The sequence below is a fragment of the Lonchura striata genome, chromosome 18 (assembly GCF_050655825.1).
Source record: "Lonchura striata isolate lonStrDom1 chromosome 18, ASM5065582v1, whole genome shotgun sequence".
Taxonomy (NCBI): Eukaryota; Metazoa; Chordata; class Aves; order Passeriformes; family Estrildidae; genus Lonchura; species Lonchura striata.
The window spans coordinates 10,345,874-10,366,970 of NC_140720.1; positions in this window are offsets into that span (position 1 = coordinate 10,345,874).

The window sequence follows — 21,097 nt, forward strand, 5'->3', positions numbered from 1 at the left end:
CTTTTCCATTTTCCCTGGGAAAGAAAACTCAGCAATCCAGGTTCCTGATGTCAGTTTGTAGGGCTCCCTTGGGTGTATCAGGGCAGCACAAGTTTGAGGTGGGGACAAATTCGGTGTGGGCTCCATCCTTCGATATAAGGGTTTTTTGCAGTCAGGGCCAGGGGCCCCTGGGCACATCCTTTTTCCATTTTCCCTGGGAAAGAAAACTCAGCAGTCCAGGTTCCTGATGTCAGTTTGTAGGGCTCCCTTGGGTCTATCAGGGCAGCACATGTTTGAGGTGGGGACAAATTCGGTGTGGGGTCCATCCTTCGATATAAGGATTCTTTGCAGTGAGTGCCCAGCCCAGGTCCAGGGGCCCCTGGGCACATACTTTTTCCATTTTCCCTGGGAAAGAAAACTCAGCAGTCCAGGTTCCTGATGTCAGTTTGTAGGGCTCCCTTGGGTCTATCAGGGCAGCACAAATTTGAGGTGGGGACATCTTCGGTGTGGGGTCCATCCTACGATATAAGGATTTTTTGCAGTGAGTGCCCAGCCCATGGCCAGGGGACCCTGAGCACAACATTTTTCCATTTTCCATGGGAAAGAAAACTCAGCAATCCAGGTTCCTGATGTCAGTTTGTAGGGCTCCCTTGGGTCTATCAGGGCAGCACATGTTTGAGGTGGGGACAAATTCGGTGTGGGGTCCATCCTTCGATATAAGGATTCTTTGCAGTGAGGCCCCAGCCCAGGTCCAGGGGCCCCTGGGCACACACTTTTTCCATTTTCCCTGGGAAAGAAAACTCAGCAGTCCAGCTTCCTGATGTCAGTTTGTAGGGCTCCCTTGGGTCTATCAGGGCAGCACAAGTTTGAGGTGGGGACAACTTCGGTGTGGGGTCCATCCTTCGATATAAGGATTTTTTGCAGTCAGGGCCAGGGGCCACCGGGCACATCGTTTTTCCATTTTCCCTGGGAAAGAAAACTCAGCAGTCCAGGTTCCTGATGTCAGTTTGTAGGGCTCCCTTGGGTCTATCAGGGCAGCACAAGTTTGAGGTGGGGACAAATTCGGTGTGGGCTCCATCCTTCGATATAAGGATTCTTTGCAGTCAGGGCCAGGGGCCCCTGGGCACATCCTTTTTCCATTTTCCCTGGGAAAGAAAACTCAGCAGTCCAGGTTCCTGATGTCAGTTTGTAGGGCTCCCTTGGGTCTATCAGGGCAGCACAAGTTTGAGGTGGGGACAACTTCGGTGTGGGGTCCATGTTTCGATAAAAGGATTTTTTGCAGTCAGGGCCAGGGGCCCCTGGGCACATCAGTTTTCCATTTTCCCTGGGAAAGAAAACTCAGCAGTCCAGGTTCCTGATGTCAGTTTGTAGGGCTCCCTTGGGTCTATCAGGGCAGCACAAGTTTGAGGTGGGGACAACTTCGGTGTGGGGTCTATCTTTGGATATAAGGATTTTTTGCAGTGAGGCCCTAGCCCAGGTCCAGGGGCCCCTGGGCACATCCTTTTTCCATTTTCCCTGGGAAAGAAAACTCAGCAGTCCAGGTTCCTGATGTCAGTTTGTAGGGCTCCCTTGGGTCTATCAGGGCAGCACAAGTTTGAGGTGGGGACAACTTCGGTGTGGGGTCCATCCTTCGATATAAGGATTTTTTGCAGTCAGGGCCAGGGGCCCCTGGGCACAACCTTTTTCTATTTTCCCTGGGAAAGGAAACTCAGCAGTCCAGGTTCCTGATGTCAGTTTGTAGGGCTCCCTTGGGTCTATCAGGGCAGCACAAGTTTGAGGTGGTGACATGTTCGGAGTGGGGTCTATCCTTCGATATAAGGATTTTTTGCAGTGAGTGCCCAGCCCATGGCCAGGGGCCCCTGGGCACATCATTTTTCCATTTTCCCTGGGAAAGAAAACTCAGCAGTCCAGGTTCCTGATGTCAGTTTGTATGGTTCCCTTGGGTCTATCAGGGCAGCACAAGTTTGAGGTGGGGACAACTTCGGTGTGGGGTCCATCCTTCGATATAAGGATTTTTTGCAGTGAGTGCCCAGCCAATGGCCAGGGGGCCCTGGGCACATCCTTTTTCCATTTTCCCTGGGAAAGAAAACTCAGCAGTCCAGGTTCCTGATGTCAGTTTGTAGGGTTCCCTTGGGTCTATCAGGGCAGCACAAGTTTGAGGTGGGGACAACTTCGGACTGGGGTCCATCCTTCGATATAAGAATTTTTTGCAGTCAGGGACAGGGGCCCCTGGGCACATCCTTTTTCCATTTTCCCTGGGAAAGAAAACTCAGCAGTCCAGGTTCCTGATGTCAGTTTGTAGGGCTCCCTTGGGTCTATCAGGGCAGCACAAGTTTGAGGTGGGGACATCTTCGGTGTGAGGTCCATCCTTCGATATAAGGATTCTTTGCAGTGAGGCCCCAGCCCAGGTCCCGGGGCCCCTGGGCACATGCTTCTTCCATTTTCCCTGGGAAAGAAAACTCAGCAGTCCAGGTTCCTGATGTCAGTTTGTAGGGCTCCCTTGGGTCTATCAGGGCAGCACAAGTTTGAGGTGGGGACAACTTCGGTGTGGGGTCCATGCTTCGATATAAGGATTTTTTGCAGTCAGGGCCAGGGGCCACCGGGTACATCCCTTTTCCATTTTCCCTGGGAAAGAAAACTCAGCAATCCAGGTTCCTGATGTCAGTTTGTAGGGCTCCCTTGGGTGTATCAGGGCAGCACAAGTTTGAGGTGGGGACAAATTCGGTGTGGGCTCCATCCTTCGATATAAGGGTTTTTTGCAGTCAGGGCCAGGGGCCCCTGGGCACATCCTTTTTCCATTTTCCCTGGGAAAGAAAACTCAGCAGTCCAGGTTCCTGATGTCAGTTTGTAGGGCTCCCTTGGGTCTATCAGGGCAGCACATGTTTGAGGTGGGGACAAATTCGGTGTGGGGTCCATCCTTCGATATAAGGATTCTTTGCAGTGAGTGCCCAGCCCAGGTCCAGGGGCCCCTGGGCACATACTTTTTCCATTTTCCCTGGGAAAGAAAACTCAGCAGTCCAGGTTCCTGATGTCAGTTTGTAGGGCTCCCTTGGGTCTATCAGGGCAGCACAAATTTGAGGTGGGGACATCTTCGGTGTGGGGTCCATCCTACGATATAAGGATTTTTTGCAGTGAGTGCCCAGCCCATGGCCAGGGGACCCTGGGCACAACATTTTTCCATTTTCTATGGGAAAGAAAACTCAGCAGTCAGGGTTCCTGATGTCAGTTTGTAGGGTTTTCTTGGGTCTATCAGGGCAGCACAAGTTTGAGGTGGGGACAACTTCGGTGTGGGGTCCATCCTTCGATATAAGGATTTTTTCAAGTCAGGGCCAGGGGCCCAGGGCCAGGGGCCCCTGGGCACATCCTTTTTCCATTTTCCCTGGGAAAGAAAACTCAGCAGTCCAGGTTCCTGATGTCAGTTTGTAGGGCTCCCTTGGGTCTATCAGGGCAGCAGATGTTTGAGGTGGGGACAACTTCGGTGTGGGGTCCATCCTTCAATATAAGGATTTTTTGCAGTCAGGGCCAGGGGCCCCTGGGCACATCATTTTTCCATTTTCCCTGGGAAAGAAAACTCAGCAGTCCAGGTTCCTGATGTCAGTTTGTAGGGCTCCCTTGGGTCTATCAGGGCAGCACAAGTTTGAGGTGGGGACAACTTCGGTGTGGGGTCCATCCTTTGATATAAGGGTTTTTTGCAGTCAGGGCCAGGGGCCCCTGGGCACATCCTTTTTCTTTATCCCTGGGGAAGAAAACTCAGCAGTCCAGGTTCCTGATGTCAGTTTGTAGGGCTCCCTTGGGTCTATCAGGGCAGCACAAGTTTGAGGTGGGGACAACTTCGGTGTGGGGTCCATCCTTCGATATAAGGAGTTTTTGCAGTCAGTGCCAGGGGCCCCTGGGCACATCCTTTTTCCATTTTCCCTGGGAAAGAAAACTCAGCAGTCCAGGTTCCTGATGTCACTTTGTAGGGCTCCCTTGGGTCTATCAGGGCAGCACAAGTTTGAGGTGGGGACAACTTCGGTGTGGGGTCCATCCTTCGATATAAGGATTCTTTGCAGTCAGGGCCAGGGGCACCTGGGCACATCCTTTTTCCATTTTCCCTGGGAAAGAAAACTCAGCAGTCCAGGTTCCTGATGTCAGCTTGTAGGGCTCCCTTGGGTCTATCAGGGCAGCACAAGTTTGAGGTGGGGACAACTTCGGTGTGGGGTCCATCCTTCGATATAAGGATTCTTTGCAGTGAGGCCCCAGCCCAGGTCCAGGGGCCCCTGGGCACATGCTTCTTCCATTTTCCCTGGGAAAGAAAACTCAGCAGTCCAGGTTCCTGATGTCAGTTTGTAGGGCTCCCTTGGGTCTATCAGGGCAGCACAAGTTTGAGGTGGGGACAACTTCGGTGTGGGGTCCATGCTTCGAGATAAGGATTTTTTGCAGTCAGGGCCAGGGGCCACCGGGTACATCCCTTTTCCATTTTCCCTGGGAAAGAAAACTCAGCAATCCAGGTTCCTGATGTCAGTTTGTAGGGCTCCCTTGGGTGTATCAGGGCAGCACAAGTTTGAGGTGGGGACAAATTCGGTGTGGGCTCCATCCTTCGATATAAGGGTTTTTTGCAGTCAGGGCCAGGGGCCCCTGGGCACATCCTTTTTCCATTTTCCCTGGGAAAGAAAACTCAGCAGTCCAGGTTCCTGATGTCAGTTTGTAGGGCTCCCTTGGGTCTATCAGGGCAGCACAAGTTTGAGGTGGGGACAACTTCGGTGTGGGGTCCATCCTTCGATATAAGGATTTTTTGCAGTCAGGGCCAGGGGCCACCGGGCACATCGTTTTTCCATTTTCCCTGGGAAAGAAAACTCAGCAGTCCAGGTTCCTGATGTCAGTTTGTAGGGCTCCCTTGGGTCTATCAGGGCAGCACAAGTTTGAGGTGGGGACAAATTCGGTGTGGGCTCCATCCTTCGATATAAGGGTTTTTTGCAGTCAGGGCCAGGGGCCCCTGGGCACATCCTTTTTCCATTTTCCCTGGGAAAGAAAACTCAGCAGTCCAGGTTCCTGATGTCAGTTTGTAGGGCTCCCTTGGGTCTATCAGGGCAGCACAAGTTTGAGGTGGGGACAACTTCGGTGTGGGGTCCATCCTTCGATAAAAGGATTTTTTGCAGTCAGGGCCAGGGGCCCCTGGGCACATCAGTTTTCCATTTTCCCTGGGAAAGAAAACTCAGCAGTCCAGGTTCCTGATGTCAGTTTGTAGGGCTCCCTTGGGTCTATCAGGGCAGCACAAGTTTGAGGTGGGGACAACTTCGGTGTGGGGTCTATCTTTGGATATAAGGATTTTTTGCAGTGAGGCCCCAGCCCAGGTCCAGGGGCCCCTGGGCACATCCTTTTTCCATTTTCCCTGGGAAAGAAAACTCAGCAGTCCAGGTTCCTGATGTCAGTTTGTAGGGCTCCCTTGGGTCTATCAGGGCAGCACAAGTTTGAGGTGGGGACAACTTCGGTGTGGGGTCCATCCTTCGATATAAGGATTTTTTGCAGTCAGCAACAGGGGCCCCTGGGCACAACCTTTTTCCATTTTCCCTGGGAAAGAAAACTCAGCAGTCCAGGTTCCTGATGTCAGTTTGTAGGGCTCCCTTGGGTCTATCAGGGCAGCACAAGTTTGAGGTGGGGACAACTTCGGTGTGGGGTCCATCCTTCGATATAAGGATTTTTTGCAGTGAGTGCCCAGCCCATGGCCAGGGGACCCTGGGCACATCATTTTTCCATTTTCCATGGGAAAGAAAACTCAGCAGTCCAGGTTCCTGATGTCAGTTTGTAGGGTTCCCTTGGGTCTATCAGGGCAGCACAAGTTTGAGGTGGGGACAACTTCGGTGTGGGGTCCATCCTTCGATATAAGGATTTTTTGCAGTGAGTGCCCAGCCAATGGCCAGGGGGCCCTGGGCACATCCTTTTTCCATTTTCCCTGGGAAAGAAAACTCAGCAGTCCAGGTTCCTGATGTCAGTTTGTAGGGTTCCCTTGGGTCTTTCAGGGCAGCACAAGTTTGAGGTGGGGACAACTTCGGACTGGGGTCCATCCTTCGATATAAGAATTTTTTGCAGTCAGGGACAGGGGCCCCTGGGCACATCCTTTTTCCATTTTCCCTGGGAAAGAAAACTCAGCAGTCCAGGTTCCTGATGTCAGTTTGTAGGGCTCCCTTGGGTCTATCAGGGCAGCACAAGTTTGAGGTGGGGACAACTTCGGTGTGGGGTCCATCCTTCGATATAAGGATTCTTTGCAGTAAGGCCCCAGCCCAGGTCCAGGGGCCCCTGGGCACATGCTTCTTCCATTTTCCCTGGGAAAGAAAACTCAGCAGTCCAGGTTCCTGATGTCAGTTTGTAGGGCTCCCTTGGGTCTATCAGGGCAGCACAAGTTTGAGGTGGGGACAACTTCGGTGTGGGGTCCATGCTTCGATATAAGGATTTTTTGCAGTCAGGGCCAGGGGCCACCGGGTACATCCCTTTTCCATTTTCCCTGGGAAAGAAAACTCAGCAATCCAGGTTCCTGATGTCAGTTTGTAGGGCTCCCTTGGGTGTATCAGGGCAGCACAAGTTTGAGGTGGGGACAAATTCGGTGTGGGCTCCATCCTTCGATATAAGGGTTTTTTGCAGTCAGGGCCAGGGGCCCCTGGGCACATCCTTTTTCCATTTTCCCTGGGAAAGAAAACTCAGCAGTCCAGGTTCCTGATGTCAGTTTGTAGGGCTCCCTTGGGTCTATCAGGGCAGCACATGTTTGAGGTGGGGACAACTTCGGTGTGGGGTCCATCCTTCGATATAAGGATTCTTTGCAGTGAGTGCCCAGCCCAGGTCCAGGGGCCCCTGGGCACATACTTTTTCCATTTTCCCTGGGAAAGAAAACTCAGCAGTCCAGGTTCCTGATGTCAGTTTGTAGGGCTCCCTTGGGTCTATCAGGGCAGCACAAGTTTGAGGTGGGGACAACTTCGGTGTGGGGTCCATCCTTCGATATAAGGATTTTTTGCAGTCAGCAACAGGGGCCCCTGGGCACATCCTTTTTCCATTTTCCCTGGGAAAGAAAACTCAGCAGTCCAGGTTCCTGATGTCAGTTTGTAGGGCTCCCTTGGGTCTATCAGGGCAGCACAAATTTGAGGTGGGGACATCTTCGGTGTGGGGTCCATCCTTCGATATAAGGATTTTTTGCAGTGAGTGCCCAGCCCATGGCCAGGGGACCCTGGGCACATCATTTTTCCATTTTCCATGGGAAAGAAAACTCAGCAGTCCAGGTTCCTGATGTCAGTTTGTAGGGTTCCCTTGGGTCTATCAGGGCAGCACAAGTTTGAGGTGGGGACAACTTCGGTGTGGAGTCCATCCTTCGATATAAGGATTTTTTCAAGTCAGGGCTAGGGGCCAAGGGCCAGGGGCCCCTGGGCACATCCTTTTTCCATTTTCCCTGGGAAAAAAAACTCAGCAGTCCAGGTTCCTGATGTCAGTTTGTAGGGCTCCCTTGGGTCTATCAGGGCAGCAGATGTTTGAGGTGGGGACAACTTCGGTGTGGGGTCCATCCTTCAATATAAGGATTTTTTGCAGTCAGGGCCAGGGGCCCCTGGGCACATCATTTTTCCATTTTCCCTGGGAAAGAAAACTCAGCAGTCCAGGTTCCTGATGTCAGTTTGTAGGGCTCCCTTGGGTCTATCAGCGCAGCACAAGTTTGAGGTGGGGACAACTTCGGTGTGGGGTCCATCCTTTGATATAAGGATTCTTTGCAGTCAGGGCCAGGGGCCCCTGGGCACATCCTTTTTCTTTATCCCTGGGGAAGAAAACTCAGCAGTCCAGGTTCCTGATGTCAGTTTGTAGGGCTCCCTTGGGTGTATCAGGGCAGCACAAGTTTGAGGTGGGGACAAATTCGGTGTGGGCTCCATCCTTCGATATAAGGGTTTTTTGCAGTCAGGGCCAGGGGCCCCTGGGCACATCCTTTTTCCATTTTCCCTGGGAAAGAAAACTCAGCAGTCCAGGTTCCCGATGTCAGTTTGTAGGGCTCCCTTGGGTCTATCAGGGCAGCACAAGTTTGAGGTGGGGACAAATTCGGTGTGGGCTCCATCCTTCGATATAAGGGTTTTTTGCAGTCAGGGCCAGGGGCCCCTGGGCACATCCTTTTTCCATTTTCCCTGGGAAAGAAAACTCAGCAGTCCAGGTTCCTGATGTCAGTTTGTAGGGCTCCCTTGGGTCTATCAGGGCAGCACAAGTTTGAGGTGGGGACAACTTCGGTGTGGGGTCCATCCTTCGATAAAAGGATTTTTTGCAGTCAGGGCCAGGGGCCCCTGGGCACATCAGTTTTCCATTTTCCCTGGGAAAGAAAACTCAGCAGTCCAGGTTCCTGATGTCAGTTTGTAGGGCTCCCTTGGGTCTATCAGGGCAGCACAAGTTTGAGGTGGGGACAACTTCGGTGTGGGGTCCATCCTTCGATATAAGGATTTTTTGCAGTCAGGGCCAGGGGCCCCTGGGCACAACCTTTTTCCATTTTCCCTGGGAAAGAAAACTCAGCAGTCCAGGTTCCTGATGTCAGTTTGTAGGGCTCCCTTGGGTCTATCAGGGCAGCACAAGTTTGAGGTGGGGACAACTTCGGTGTGGGGTCCATCCTTCGATATAAGGATTTTTTGCAGTGAGTGCCCAGCCCATGGCCAGGGGACCCTGGGCACATCATTTTTCCATTTTCCATGGGAAAGAAAACTCAGCAGTCCAGGTTCCTGATGTCAGTTTGTAGGGTTCCCTTGGGTCTATCAGGGCAGCACAAGTTTGAGGTGGGGACAAATTCGGTGTGGGGTCCATCCTTCGATATAAGGATTTTTTGCAGTGAGTGCCCAGCCAATGGCCAGGGGGCCCTGGGCACATCCTTTTTCCATTTTCCCTGGGAAAGAAAACTCAGCAGTCCAGGTTCCTGATGTCAGTTTGTAGGGTTCCCTTGGGTCTTTCAGGGCAGCACAAGTTTGAGGTGGGGACAACTTCGGACTGGGGTCCATCCTTCGATATAAGAATTTTTTGCAGTCAGGGACAGGGGCCCCTGGGCACATCCTTTTTCCATTTTCCCTGGGAAAGAAAACTCAGCAGTCCAGGTTCCTGATGTCAGTTTGTAGGGCTCCCTTGGGTCTATCAGGGCAGCACAAGTTTGAGGTGGGGACAACTTCGGTGTGGGGTCCATCCTTCGATATAAGGATTCTTTGCAGTAAGGCCCCAGCCCAGGTCCAGGGGCCCCTGGGCACATGCTTCTTCCATTTTCCCTGGGAAAGAAAACTCAGCAGTCCAGGTTCCTGATGTCAGTTTGTAGGGCTCCCTTGGGTCTATCAGGGCAGCACAAGTTTGAGGTGGGGACAACTTCGGTGTGGGGTCCATGCTTCGATATAAGGATTTTTTGCAGTCAGGGCCAGGGGCCACCGGGTACATCCCTTTTCCATTTTCCCTGGGAAAGAAAACTCAGCAATCCAGGTTCCTGATGTCAGTTTGTAGGGCTCCCTTGGGTGTATCAGGGCAGCACAAGTTTGAGGTGGGGACAAATTCGGTGTGGGCTCCATCCTTCGATATAAGGGTTTTTTGCAGTCAGGGCCAGGGGCCCCTGGGCACATCCTTTTTCCATTTTCCCTGGGAAAGAAAACTCAGCAGTCCAGGTTCCTGATGTCAGTTTGTAGGGCTCCCTTGGGTCTATCAGGGCAGCACATGTTTGAGGTGGGGACAACTTCGGTGTGGGGTCCATCCTTCGATATAAGGATTCTTTGCAGTGAGTGCCCAGCCCAGGTCCAGGGGCCCCTGGGCACATACTTTTTCCATTTTCCCTGGGAAAGAAAACTCAGCAGTCCAGGTTCCTGATGTCAGTTTGTAGGGCTCCCTTGGGTCTATCAGGGCAGCACAAGTTTGAGGTGGGGACAACTTCGGTGTGGGGTCCATCCTTCGATATAAGGATTTTTTGCAGTCAGCAACAGGGGCCCCTGGGCACATCCTTTTTCCATTTTCCCTGGGAAAGAAAACTCAGCAGTCCAGGTTCCTGATGTCAGTTTGTAGGGCTCCCTTGGGTCTATCAGGGCAGCACAAATTTGAGGTGGGGACATCTTCGGTGTGGGGTCCATCCTTCGATATAAGGATTCTTTGCAGTGAGTGCCCAGCCCATGGCCAGGGGACCCTGGGCACATCATTTTTCCATTTTCCATGGGAAAGAAAACTCAGCAGTCCAGGTTCCTGATGTCAGTTTGTAGGGTTCCCTTGGGTCTATCAGGGCAGCACAAGTTTGAGGTGGGGACAACTTCGGTGTGGAGTCCATCCTTCGATATAAGGATTTTTTCAAGTCAGGGCTAGGGGCCAAGGGCCAGGGGCCCCTGGGCACATCCTTTTTCCATTTTCCCTGGGAAAAAAAACTCAGCAGTCCAGGTTCCTGATGTCAGTTTGTAGGGCTCCCTTGGGTCTATCAGGGCAGCAGATGTTTGAGGTGGGGACAACTTCGGTGTGGGGTCCATCCTTCAATATAAGGATTTTTTGCAGTCAGGGCCAGGGGCCCCTGGGCACATCATTTTTCCATTTTCCCTGGGAAAGAAAACTCAGCAGTCCAGGTTCCTGATGTCAGTTTGTAGGGCTCCCTTGGGTCTATCAGCGCAGCACAAGTTTGAGGTGGGGACAACTTCGGTGTGGGGTCCATCCTTTGATATAAGGATTCTTTGCAGTCAGGGCCAGGGGCCCCTGGGCACATCCTTTTTCTTTATCCCTGGGGAAGAAAACTCAGCAGTCCAGGTTCCTGATGTCAGTTTGTAGGGCTCCCTTGGGTGTATCAGGGCAGCACAAGTTTGAGGTGGGGACAAATTCGGTGTGGGCTCCATCCTTCGATATAAGGGTTTTTTGCAGTCAGGGCCAGGGGCCCCTGGGCACATCCTTTTTCCATTTTCCCTGGGAAAGAAAACTCAGCAGTCCAGGTTCCCGATGTCAGTTTGTAGGGCTCCCTTGGGTCTATCAGGGCAGCACAAGTTTGAGGTGGGGACAAATTCGGTGTGGGCTCCATCCTTCGATATAAGGGTTTTTTGCAGTCAGGGCCAGGGGCCCCTGGGCACATCCTTTTTCCATTTTCCCTGGGAAAGAAAACTCAGCAGTCCAGGTTCCTGATGTCAGTTTGTAGGGCTCCCTTGGGTCTATCAGGGCAGCACAAGTTTGAGGTGGGGACAACTTCGGTGTGGGGTCCATCCTTCGATAAAAGGATTTTTTGCAGTCAGGGCCAGGGGCCCCTGGGCACATCAGTTTTCCATTTTCCCTGGGAAAGAAAACTCAGCAGTCCAGGTTCCTGATGTCAGTTTGTAGGGCTCCCTTGGGTCTATCAGGGCAGCACAAGTTTGAGGTGGGGACAACTTCGGTGTGGGGTCTATCTTTGGATATAAGGATTTTTTGCAGTGAGGCCCCAGCCCAGGTCCAGGGGCCCCTGGGCACATCCTTTTTCCATTTTCCCTGGGAAAGAAAACTCAGCAGTCCAGGTTCCTGATGTCAGTTTGTAGGGCTCCCTTGGGTCTATCAGGGCAGCACAAGTTTGAGGTGGGGACAACTTCGGTGTGGGGTCCATCCTTCGATATAAGGATTTTTTGCAGTCAGGGCCAGGGGCCCCTGGGCACAACCTTTTTCCATTTTCCCTGGGAAAGAAAACTCAGCAGTCCAGGTTCCTGATGTCAGTTTGTAGGGCTCCCTTGGGTCTATCAGGGCAGCACAAGTTTGAGGTGGTGACATCTTCGGAGTGGGGTCTATCCTTCGATATAAGGATTTTTTGCAGTGAGTGCCCAGCCCATGGCCAGGGGCCCCTGGGCACATCATTTTTCCATTTTCCCTGGGAAAGAAAACTCAGCAGTCCAGGTTCCTGATGTCAGTTTGTATGGTTCCCTTGGGTCTATCAGGGCAGCACAAGTTTGAGGTGGGGACAACTTCGGTGTGGGGTCCATCCTTCGATATAAGGATTTTTTGCAGTGAGTGCCCAGCCAATGGCCAGGGGGCCCTGGGCACATCCTTTTTCCATTTTCCCTGGGAAAGAAAACTCAGCAGTCCAGGTTCCTGATGTCAGTTTGTAGGGTTCCCTTGGGTCTATCAGGGCAGCACAAGTTTGAGGTGGGGACAACTTCGGACTGGGGTCCATCCTTCGATATAAGAATTTTTTGCAGTCAGGGACAGGGGCCCCTGGGCACATCCTTTTTCCATTTTCCCTGGGAAAGAAAACTCAGCAGTCCAGGTTCCTGATGTCAGTTTGTAGGGCTCCCTTGGGTCTATCAGGGCAGCACAAGTTTGAGGTGGGGACAACTTCGGTGTGGGGTCCATCCTTCGATATAAGGATTCTTTGCAGTAAGGCCCCAGCCCAGGTCCAGGGGCCCCTGGGCACATGCTTCTTCCATTTTCCCTGGGAAAGAAAACTCAGCAGTCCAGGTTCCTGATGTCAGTTTGTAGGGCTCCCTTGGGTCTATCAGGGCAGCACAAGTTTGAGGTGGGGACAACTTCGGTGTGGGGTCCATGCTTCGATATAAGGATTTTTTGCAGTCAGGGCCAGGGGCCACCGGGTACATCCCTTTTCCATTTTCCCTGGGAAAGAAAACTCAGCAATCCAGGTTCCTGATGTCAGTTTGTAGGGCTCCCTTGGGTGTATTAGGGCAGCACAAGTTTGAGGTGGGGACAAATTCGGTGTGGGCTCCATCCTTCGATATAAGGGTTTTTTGCAGTCAGGGCCAGGGGCCCCTGGGCACATCCTTTTTCCATTTTCCCTGGGAAAGAAAACTCAGCAGTCCAGGTTCCTGATGTCAGTTTGTAGGGCTCCCTTGGGTCTATCAGGGCAGCACATGTTTGAGGTGGGGACAAATTCGGTGTGGGGTCCATCCTTCGATATAAGGATTCTTTGCAGTGAGTGCCCAGCCCAGGTCCAGGGGCCCCTGGGCACATACTTTTTCCATTTTCCCTGGGAAAGAAAACTCAGCAGTCCAGGTTCCTGATGTCAGTTTGTAGGGCTCCCTTGGGTCTATCAGGGCAGCACAAGTTTGAGGTGGGGACAACTTCGGTGTGGGGTCCATCCTTCGATATAAGGATTTTTTGCAGTCAGCAACAGGGGCCCCTGGGCACATCCTTTTTCCATTTTCCCTGGGAAAGAAAACTCAGCAGTCCAGGTTCCTGATGTCAGTTTGTAGGGCTCCCTTGGGTCTATCAGGGCAGCACAAATTTGAGGTGGGGACATCTTCGGTGTGGGGTCCATCCTTCGATATAAGGATTTTTTGCAGTGAGTGCCCAGCCCATGGCCAGGGGACCCTGGGCACATCCTTTTTCCATTTTCCATGGGAAAGAAAACTCAGCAGTCCAGGTTCCTGATGTCAGTTTGTAGGGTTCCCTTGGGTCTATCAGGGCAGCACAAGTTTGAGGTGGGGATAACTTCGGTGTGGGGTCCATCCTTCGATATAAGGATTTTTTCAAGTCAGGGCCAGGGGCCAAGGGCCAGGGGCCCCTGGGCACATCATTTTTCCATTTTCCCTGGGAAAGAAAACTCAGCAGTCCAGGTTCCTGATGTCAGTTTGTAGGGCTCCCTTGGGTCTATCAGGGCAGCACAAGTTTGAGGTGGGGACAACTTCGGTGTGGGGTCCATCCTTTGATATAAGGATTCTTTGCAGTCAGGGCCAGGGGCCCCTGGGCACATCCTTTTTCTTTATCCCTGGGGAAGAAAACTCAGCAGTCCAGGTTCCTGATGTCAGTTTGTAGGGCTCCCTTGGGTGTATCAGGGCAGCACAAGTTTGAGGTGGGGACAAATTCGGTGTGGGCTCCATCCTTCGATATAAGGGTTTTTTGCAGTCAGGGCCAGGGGCCCCTGGGCACATCCTTTTTCCATTTTCCCTGGGAAAGAAAACTCAGCAGTCCAGGTTCCTGATGTCAGTTTGTAGGGCTCCCTTGGGTCTATCAGGGCAGCACATGTTTGAGGTGGGGACAAATTCGGTGTGGGGTCCATCCTTCGATATAAGGATTCTTTGCAGTGAGTGCCCAGCCCAGGTCCAGGGGCCCCTGGGCACACACTTTTTCCATTTTCCCTGGGAAAGAAAACTCAGCAGTCCAGCTTCCTGATGTCAGTTTGTAGGGCTCCCTTGGGTCTATCAGGGCAGCACAAGTTTGAGGTGGGGACAACTTCGGTGTGGGGTCCATCCTTCGATATAAGGATTTTTTGCAGTCAGGGCCAGGGGCCACCGGGCACATCGTTTTTCCATTTTCCCTGGGAAAGAAAACTCAGCAGTCCAGGTTCCTGATGTCAGTTTGTAGGGCTCCCTTGGGTCTATCAGGGCAGCACAAGTTTGAGGTGGGGACAAATTCGGTGTGGGCTCCATCCTTCGATATAAGGATTCTTTGCAGTCAGGGCCAGGGGCCCCTGGGCACATCCTTTTTCCATTTTCCCTGGGAAAGAAAACTCAGCAGTCCAGGTTCCTGATGTCAGTTTGTAGGGCTCCCTTGGGTCTATCAGGGCAGCACAAGTTTGAGGTGGGGACAACTTCGGTGTGGGGTCCATGTTTCGATAAAAGGATTTTTTGCAGTCAGGGCCAGGGGCCCCTGGGCACATCAGTTTTCCATTTTCCCTGGGAAAGAAAACTCAGCAGTCCAGGTTCCTGATGTCAGTTTGTAGGGCTCCCTTGGGTCTATCAGGGCAGCACAAGTTTGAGGTGGGGACAACTTCGGTGTGGGGTCTATCTTTGGATATAAGGATTTTTTGCAGTGAGGCCCCAGCCCAGGTCCAGGGGCCCCTGGGCACATCCTTTTTCCATTTTCCCTGGGAAAGAAAACTCAGCAGTCCAGGTTCCTGATGTCAGTTTGTAGGGCTCCCTTGGGTCTATCAGGGCAGCACAAGTTTGAGGTGGGGACAACTTCGGTGTGGGGTCCATCCTTCGATATAAGGATTTTTTGCAGTCAGGGCCAGGGGCCCCTGGGCACAACCTTTTTCCATTTTCCCTGGGAAAGAAAACTCAGCAGTCCAGGTTCCTGATGTCAGTTTGTAGGGCTCCCTTGGGTCTATCAGGGCAGCACAAGTTTGAGGTGGTGACATCTTCGGAGTGGGGTCTATCCTTCGATATAAGGATTTTTTGCAGTGAGTGCCCAGCCCATGGCCAGGGGCCCCTGGGCACATCATTTTTCCATTTTCCCTGGGAAAGAAAACTCAGCAGTCCAGGTTCCTGATGTCAGTTTGTATGGTTCCCTTGGGTCTATCAGGGCAGCACAAGTTTGAGGTGGGGACAACTTCGGTGTGGGGTCCATCCTTCAATATAAGGATTTTTTGCAGTCAGGGCCAGGGGCCCCTGGGCACATCATTTTTCCATTTTCCCTGGGAAAGAAAACTCAGCAGTCCAGGTTCCTGATGTCAGTTTGTAGGGCTCCCTTGGGTCTATCAGGGCAGCACAAGTTTGAGGTGGGGACAACTTCGGTGTGGGGTCCATCCTTTGATATATGGATTCTTTGCAGTCAGGGCCAGGGGCCCCTGGGCACATCCTTTTTCTTTATCCCTGGGGAAGAAAACTCAGCAGTCCAGGTTCCTGATGTCAGTTTGTAGGGCTCCCTTGGGTGTATCAGGGCAGCACAAGTTTGAGGTGGGGACAAATTCGGTGTGGGCTCCATCCTTCGATATAAGGGTTTTTTGCAGTCAGGGCCAGGGGCCCCTGGGCACATCCTTTTTCCATTTTCCCTGGGAAAGAAAACTCAGCAGTCCAGGTTCCTGATGTCAGTTTGTAGGGCTCCCTTGGGTCTATCAGGGCAGCACATGTTTGAGGTGGGGACAAATTCGGTGTGGGGTCCATCCTTCGATATAAGGATTCTTTGCAGTGAGTGCCCAGCCCAGGTCCAGGGGCCCCTGGGCACACACTTTTTCCATTTTCCCTGGGAAAGAAAACTCAGCAGTCCAGCTTCCTGATGTCAGTTTGTAGGGCTCCCTTGGGTCTATCAGGGCAGCACAAGTTTGAGGTGGGGACAACTTCGGTGTGGGGTCCATCCTTCGATATAAGGATTTTTTGCAGTCAGGGCCAGGGGCCCCTGGGCACAACCTTTTTCCATTTTCCCTGGGAAAGAAAACTCAGCAGTCCAGGTTCCTGATGTCAGTTTGTAGGGCTCCCTTGGGTCTATCAGGGCAGCACAAGTTTGAGGTGGTGACATCTTCGGAGTGGGGTCTATCCTTCGATATAAGGATTTTTTGCAGTGAGTGCCCAGCCCATGGCCAGGGGCCCCTGGGCACATCAGTTTTCCATTTTCCCTGGGAAAGAAAACTCAGCAGTCCAGGTTCCTGATGTCAGTTTGTATGGTTCCCTTGGGTCTATCAGGGCAGCACAAGTTTGAGGTGGGGACAACTTCGGTGTGGGGTCCATCCTTCAATATAAGGATTTTTTGCAGTCAGGGCCAGGGGCCCCTGGGCACATCATTTTTCCATTTTCCCTGGGAAAGAAAACTCAGCAGTCCAGGTTCCTGATGTCAGTTTGTAGGGCTCCCTTGGGTCTATCAGGGCAGCACAAGTTTGAGGTGGGGACAACTTCGGTGTGGGGTCCATCCTTTGATATATGGATTCTTTGCAGTCAGGGCCAGGGGCCCCTGGGCACATCCTTTTTCTTTATCCCTGGGGAAGAAAACTCAGCAGTCCAGGTTCCTGATGTCAGTTTGTAGGGCTCCCTTGGGTGTATCAGGGCAGCACAAGTTTGAGGTGGGGACAAATTCGGTGTGGGCTCCATCCTTCGATATAAGGGTTTTTTGCAGTGAGGCCCCAGCCCAGGTCCAGGGGCCCCTGGGCACACACTTTTTCCATTTTCCCTGGGAAAGAAAACTCAGCAGTCCAGCTTCCTGATGTCAGTTTGTAGGGCTCCCTTGGGTCTATCAGGGCAGCACAAGTTTGAGGTGGGGACAACTTCGGTGTGGGGTCCATCCTTCGATATAAGGATTTTTTGCAGTCAGGGCCAGGGGCCACCGGGCACATCGTTTTTCCATTTTCCCTGGGAAAGAAAACTCAGCAGTCCAGGTTCCTGATGTCAGTTTGTAGGGCTCCCTTGGGTCTATCAGGGCAGCACAAGTTTGAGGTGGGGACAAATTCGGTGTGGGGTCCATCCTTCGATATAAGGATTTTTTGCAGTCAGGGCCAGGGGCCCCTGGGCACATCCTTTTTCCATTTTCCCTGGGAAAGAAAACTCAGCAGTCCAGGTTCCTGATGTCAGTTTGTAGGGCTCCCTTGGGTCTATCAGGGCAGCACAAGTTTGAGGTGGGGACAACTTCGGTGTGGGGTCCATGTTTCGATAAAAGGATTTTTTGCAGTCAGGGCCAGGGGCCCCTGGGCACATCAGTTTTCCATTTTCCCTGGGAAAGAAAACTCAGCAGTCCAGGTTCCTGATGTCAGTTTGTAGGGCTCCCTTGGGTCTATCAGGGCAGCACAAGTTTGAGGTGGGGACAACTTCGGTGTGGGGTCTATCTTTGGATATAAGGATTTTTTGCAGTGAGGCCCTAGCCCAGGTCCAGGGGCCCCTGGGCACATCCTTTTTCCATTTTCCCTGGGAAAGAAAACTCAGCAGTCCAGGTTCCTGATGTCAGTTTGTAGGGCTCCCTTGGGTCTATCAGGGCAGCACAAGTTTGAGGTGGGGACAACTTCGGTGTGGGGTCCATCCTTCGATATAAGGATTTTTTGCAGTCAGGGCCAGGGGCCCCTGGGCACAACCTTTTTCTATTTTCCCTGGGAAAGGAAACTCAGCAGTCCAGGTTCCTGATGTCAGTTTGTAGGGCTCCCTTGGGTCTATCAGGGCAGCACAAGTTTGAGGTGGTGACATGTTCGGAGTGGGGTCTATCCTTCGATATAAGGATTTTTTGCAGTGAGTGCCCAGCCCATGGCCAGGGGCCCCTGGGCACATCATTTTTCCATTTTCCCTGGGAAAGAAAACTCAGCAGTCCAGGTTCCTGATGTCAGTTTGTATGGTTCCCTTGGGTCTATCAGGGCAGCACAAGTTTGAGGTGGGGACAACTTCGGTGTGGGGTCCATCCTTCGATATAAGGATTTTTTGCAGTGAGTGCCCTGCCAATGGCCAGGGGGCCCTGGGCACATCCTTTTTCCATTTTCCCTGGGAAAGAAAACTCAGCAGTCCAGGTTCCTGATGTCAGTTTGTAGGGTTCCCTTGGGTCTATCAGGGCAGCACAAGTTTGAGGTGGGGACAACTTCGGACTGGGGTCCATCCTTCGATATAAGAATTTTTTGCAGTCAGCGACAGGGGCCCCTGGGCACATCCTTTTTCCATTTTCCCTGGGAAAGAAAACTCAGCAGTCCAGGTTCCTGATGTCAGTTTGTAGGGCTCCCTTGGGTCTATCAGGGCAGCACAAGTTTGAGGTGGGGACAACTTCGGTGTGGGGTCCATGCTTCGATATAAGGATTTTTTGCAGTCAGGGCCAGGGGCCACCGGGTACATCCCTTTTCCATTTTCCCTGGGAAAGAAAACTCAGCAATCCAGGTTCCTGATGTCAGTTTGTAGGGCTCCCTTGGGTGTATCAGGGCAGCACAAGTTTGAGGTGGGGACAAATTCGGTGTGGGCTCCATCCTTCGATATAAGGGTTTTTTGCAGTCAGGGCCAGGGGCCCCTGGGCACATCCTTTTTCCATTTTCCCTGGGAAAGAAAACTCAGCAGTCCAGGTTCCTGATGTCAGTTTGTAGGGCTCCCTTGGGTCTATCAGGGCAGCACATGTTTGAGGTGGGGACAAATTCGGTGTGGGGTCCATCCTTCGATATAAGGATTCTTTGCAGTGAGTGCCCAGCCCAGGTCCAGGGGCCCCTGGGCACATACTTTTTCCATTTTCCCTGGGAAAGAAAACTCAGCAGTCCAGGTTCCTGATGTCAGTTTGTAGGGCTCCCTTGGGTCTATCAGGGCAGCACAAATTTGAGGTGGGGACATCTTCGGTGTGGGGTCCATCCTACGATATAAGGATTTTTTGCAGTGAGTGCCCAGCCCATGGCCAGGGGACCCTGAGCACAACATTTTTCCATTTTCCATGGGAAAGAAAACTCAGCAATCCAGGTTCCTGATGTCAGTTTGTAGGGCTCCCTTGGGTCTATCAGGGCAGCACATGTTTGAGGTGGGGACAAATTCGGTGTGGGGTCCATCCTTCGATATAAGGATTCTTTGCAGTGAGGCCCCAGCCCAGGTCCAGGGGCCCCTGGGCACACACTTTTTCCATTTTCCCTGGGAAAGAAAACTCAGCAGTCCAGCTTCCTGATGTCAGTTTGTAGGGCTCCCTTGGGTCTATCAGGGCAGCACAAGTTTGAGGTGGGGACAACTTCGGTGTGGGGTCCATCCTTCGATATAAGGATTTTTTGCAGTCAGGGCCAGGGGCCACCGGGCACATCGTTTTTCCATTTTCCCTGGGAAAGAAAACTCAGCAGTCCAGGTTCCTGATGTCAGTTTGTAGGGCTCCCTTGGGTCTATCAGGGCAGCACAAGTTTGAGGTGGGGACAAATTCGGTGTGGGCTCCATCCTTCGATATAAGGATTCTTTGCAGTCAGGGCCAGGGGCCCCTGGGCACATCCTTTTTCCATTTTCCCTGGGAAAGAAAACTCAGCAGTCCAGGTTCCTGATGTCAGTTTGTAGGGCTCCCTTGGGTCTATCAGGGCAGCACAAGTTTGAGGTGGGGACAACTTCGGTGTGGGGTCCATGTTTCGATAAAAGGATTTTTTGCAGTCAGGGCCAGGGGCCCCTGGGCACATCAGTTTTCCATTTTCCCTGGGAAAGAAAACTCAGCAGTCCAGGTTCCTGATGTCAGTTTGTAGGGCTCCCTTGGGTCTATCAGGGCAGCACAAGTTTGAGGTGGGGACAACTTCGGTGTGGGGTCTATCTTTGGATATAAGGATTTTTTGCAGTGAGGCCCTAGCCCAGGTCCAGGGGCCCCTGGGCACATCCTTTTTCCATTTTCCCTGGGAAAGAAAACTCAGCAGTCCAGGTTCCTGATGTCAGTTTGTAGGGCTCCCTTGGGTCTATCAGGGCAGCACAAGTTTGAGGTGGGGACAACTTCGGTGTGGGGTCCATCCTTCGATATAAGGATTTTTTGCAGTCAGGGCCAGGGGCCCCTGGGCACAACCTTTTTCTATTTTCCCTGGGAAAGAAAACTCAGCAGTCCAGGTTCCTGATGTCAGTGTGTAGGGCTCCCTTGGGTCTATCAGGGCAGCACAAGTTTGAGGTGGTGACATGTTCGGAGTGGGGTCTATCCTTCGATATAAGGATTTTTTGCAGTGAGTGCCCAGCCCATGGCCAGGGGCCCCTGGGCACATCATTTTTCCATTTTCCCTGGGAAAGAAAACTCAGCAGTCCAGGTTCCTGATGTCAGTTTGTATGGTTCCCTTGGGTCTATCAGGGCAGCACAAGTTTGAGGTGGGGACAACTTCGGTGTGGGGTCCATCCTTCGATATAAGGATTTTTTGCAGTGAGTGCCCAGCCAATGGCCAGGGGGCCCTGGGCACATCCTTTTTCCATTTTCCCTGGGAAAGAAAACTCAGCAGTCCAGGTTCCTGATGTCAGTTTGTAGGGTTCCCTTGGGTCTATCAGGGCAGCACAAGTTTGAGGTGGGGACAACTTCGGACTGGGGTCCATCCTTCGATATAAGAATTTTTTGCAGTCAGGGACAGGGGCCCCTGGGCACATCCTTTTTCCATTTTCCCTGGGAAAGAAAACTCAGCAGTCCAGGTTCCTGATGTCAGTTTGTAGGGCTCCCTTGGGTCTATCAGGGCAGCACAAGTTTGAGGTGGGGACATCTTCGGTGTGAGGTCCATCCTTCGATATAAGGATTCTTTGCAGTGAGGCCCCAGCCCAGGTCCCGGGGCCCCTGGGCACATGCTTCTTCCATTTTCCCTGGGAAAGAAAACTCAGCAGTCCAGGTTCCTGATGTCAGTTTGTAGGGCTCCCTTGGGTCTATCAGGGCAGCACAAGTTTGAGGTGGGGACAACTTCGGTGTGGGGTCCATGCTTCGATATAAGGATTTTTTGCAGTCAGGGCCAGGGGCCACCGGGTACATCCCTTTTCCATTTTCCCTGGGAAAGAAAACTCAGCAATCCAGGTTCCTGATGTCAGTTTGTAGGGCTCCCTTGGGTGTATCAGGGCAGCACAAGTTTGAGGTGGGGACAAATTCGGTGTGGGCTCCA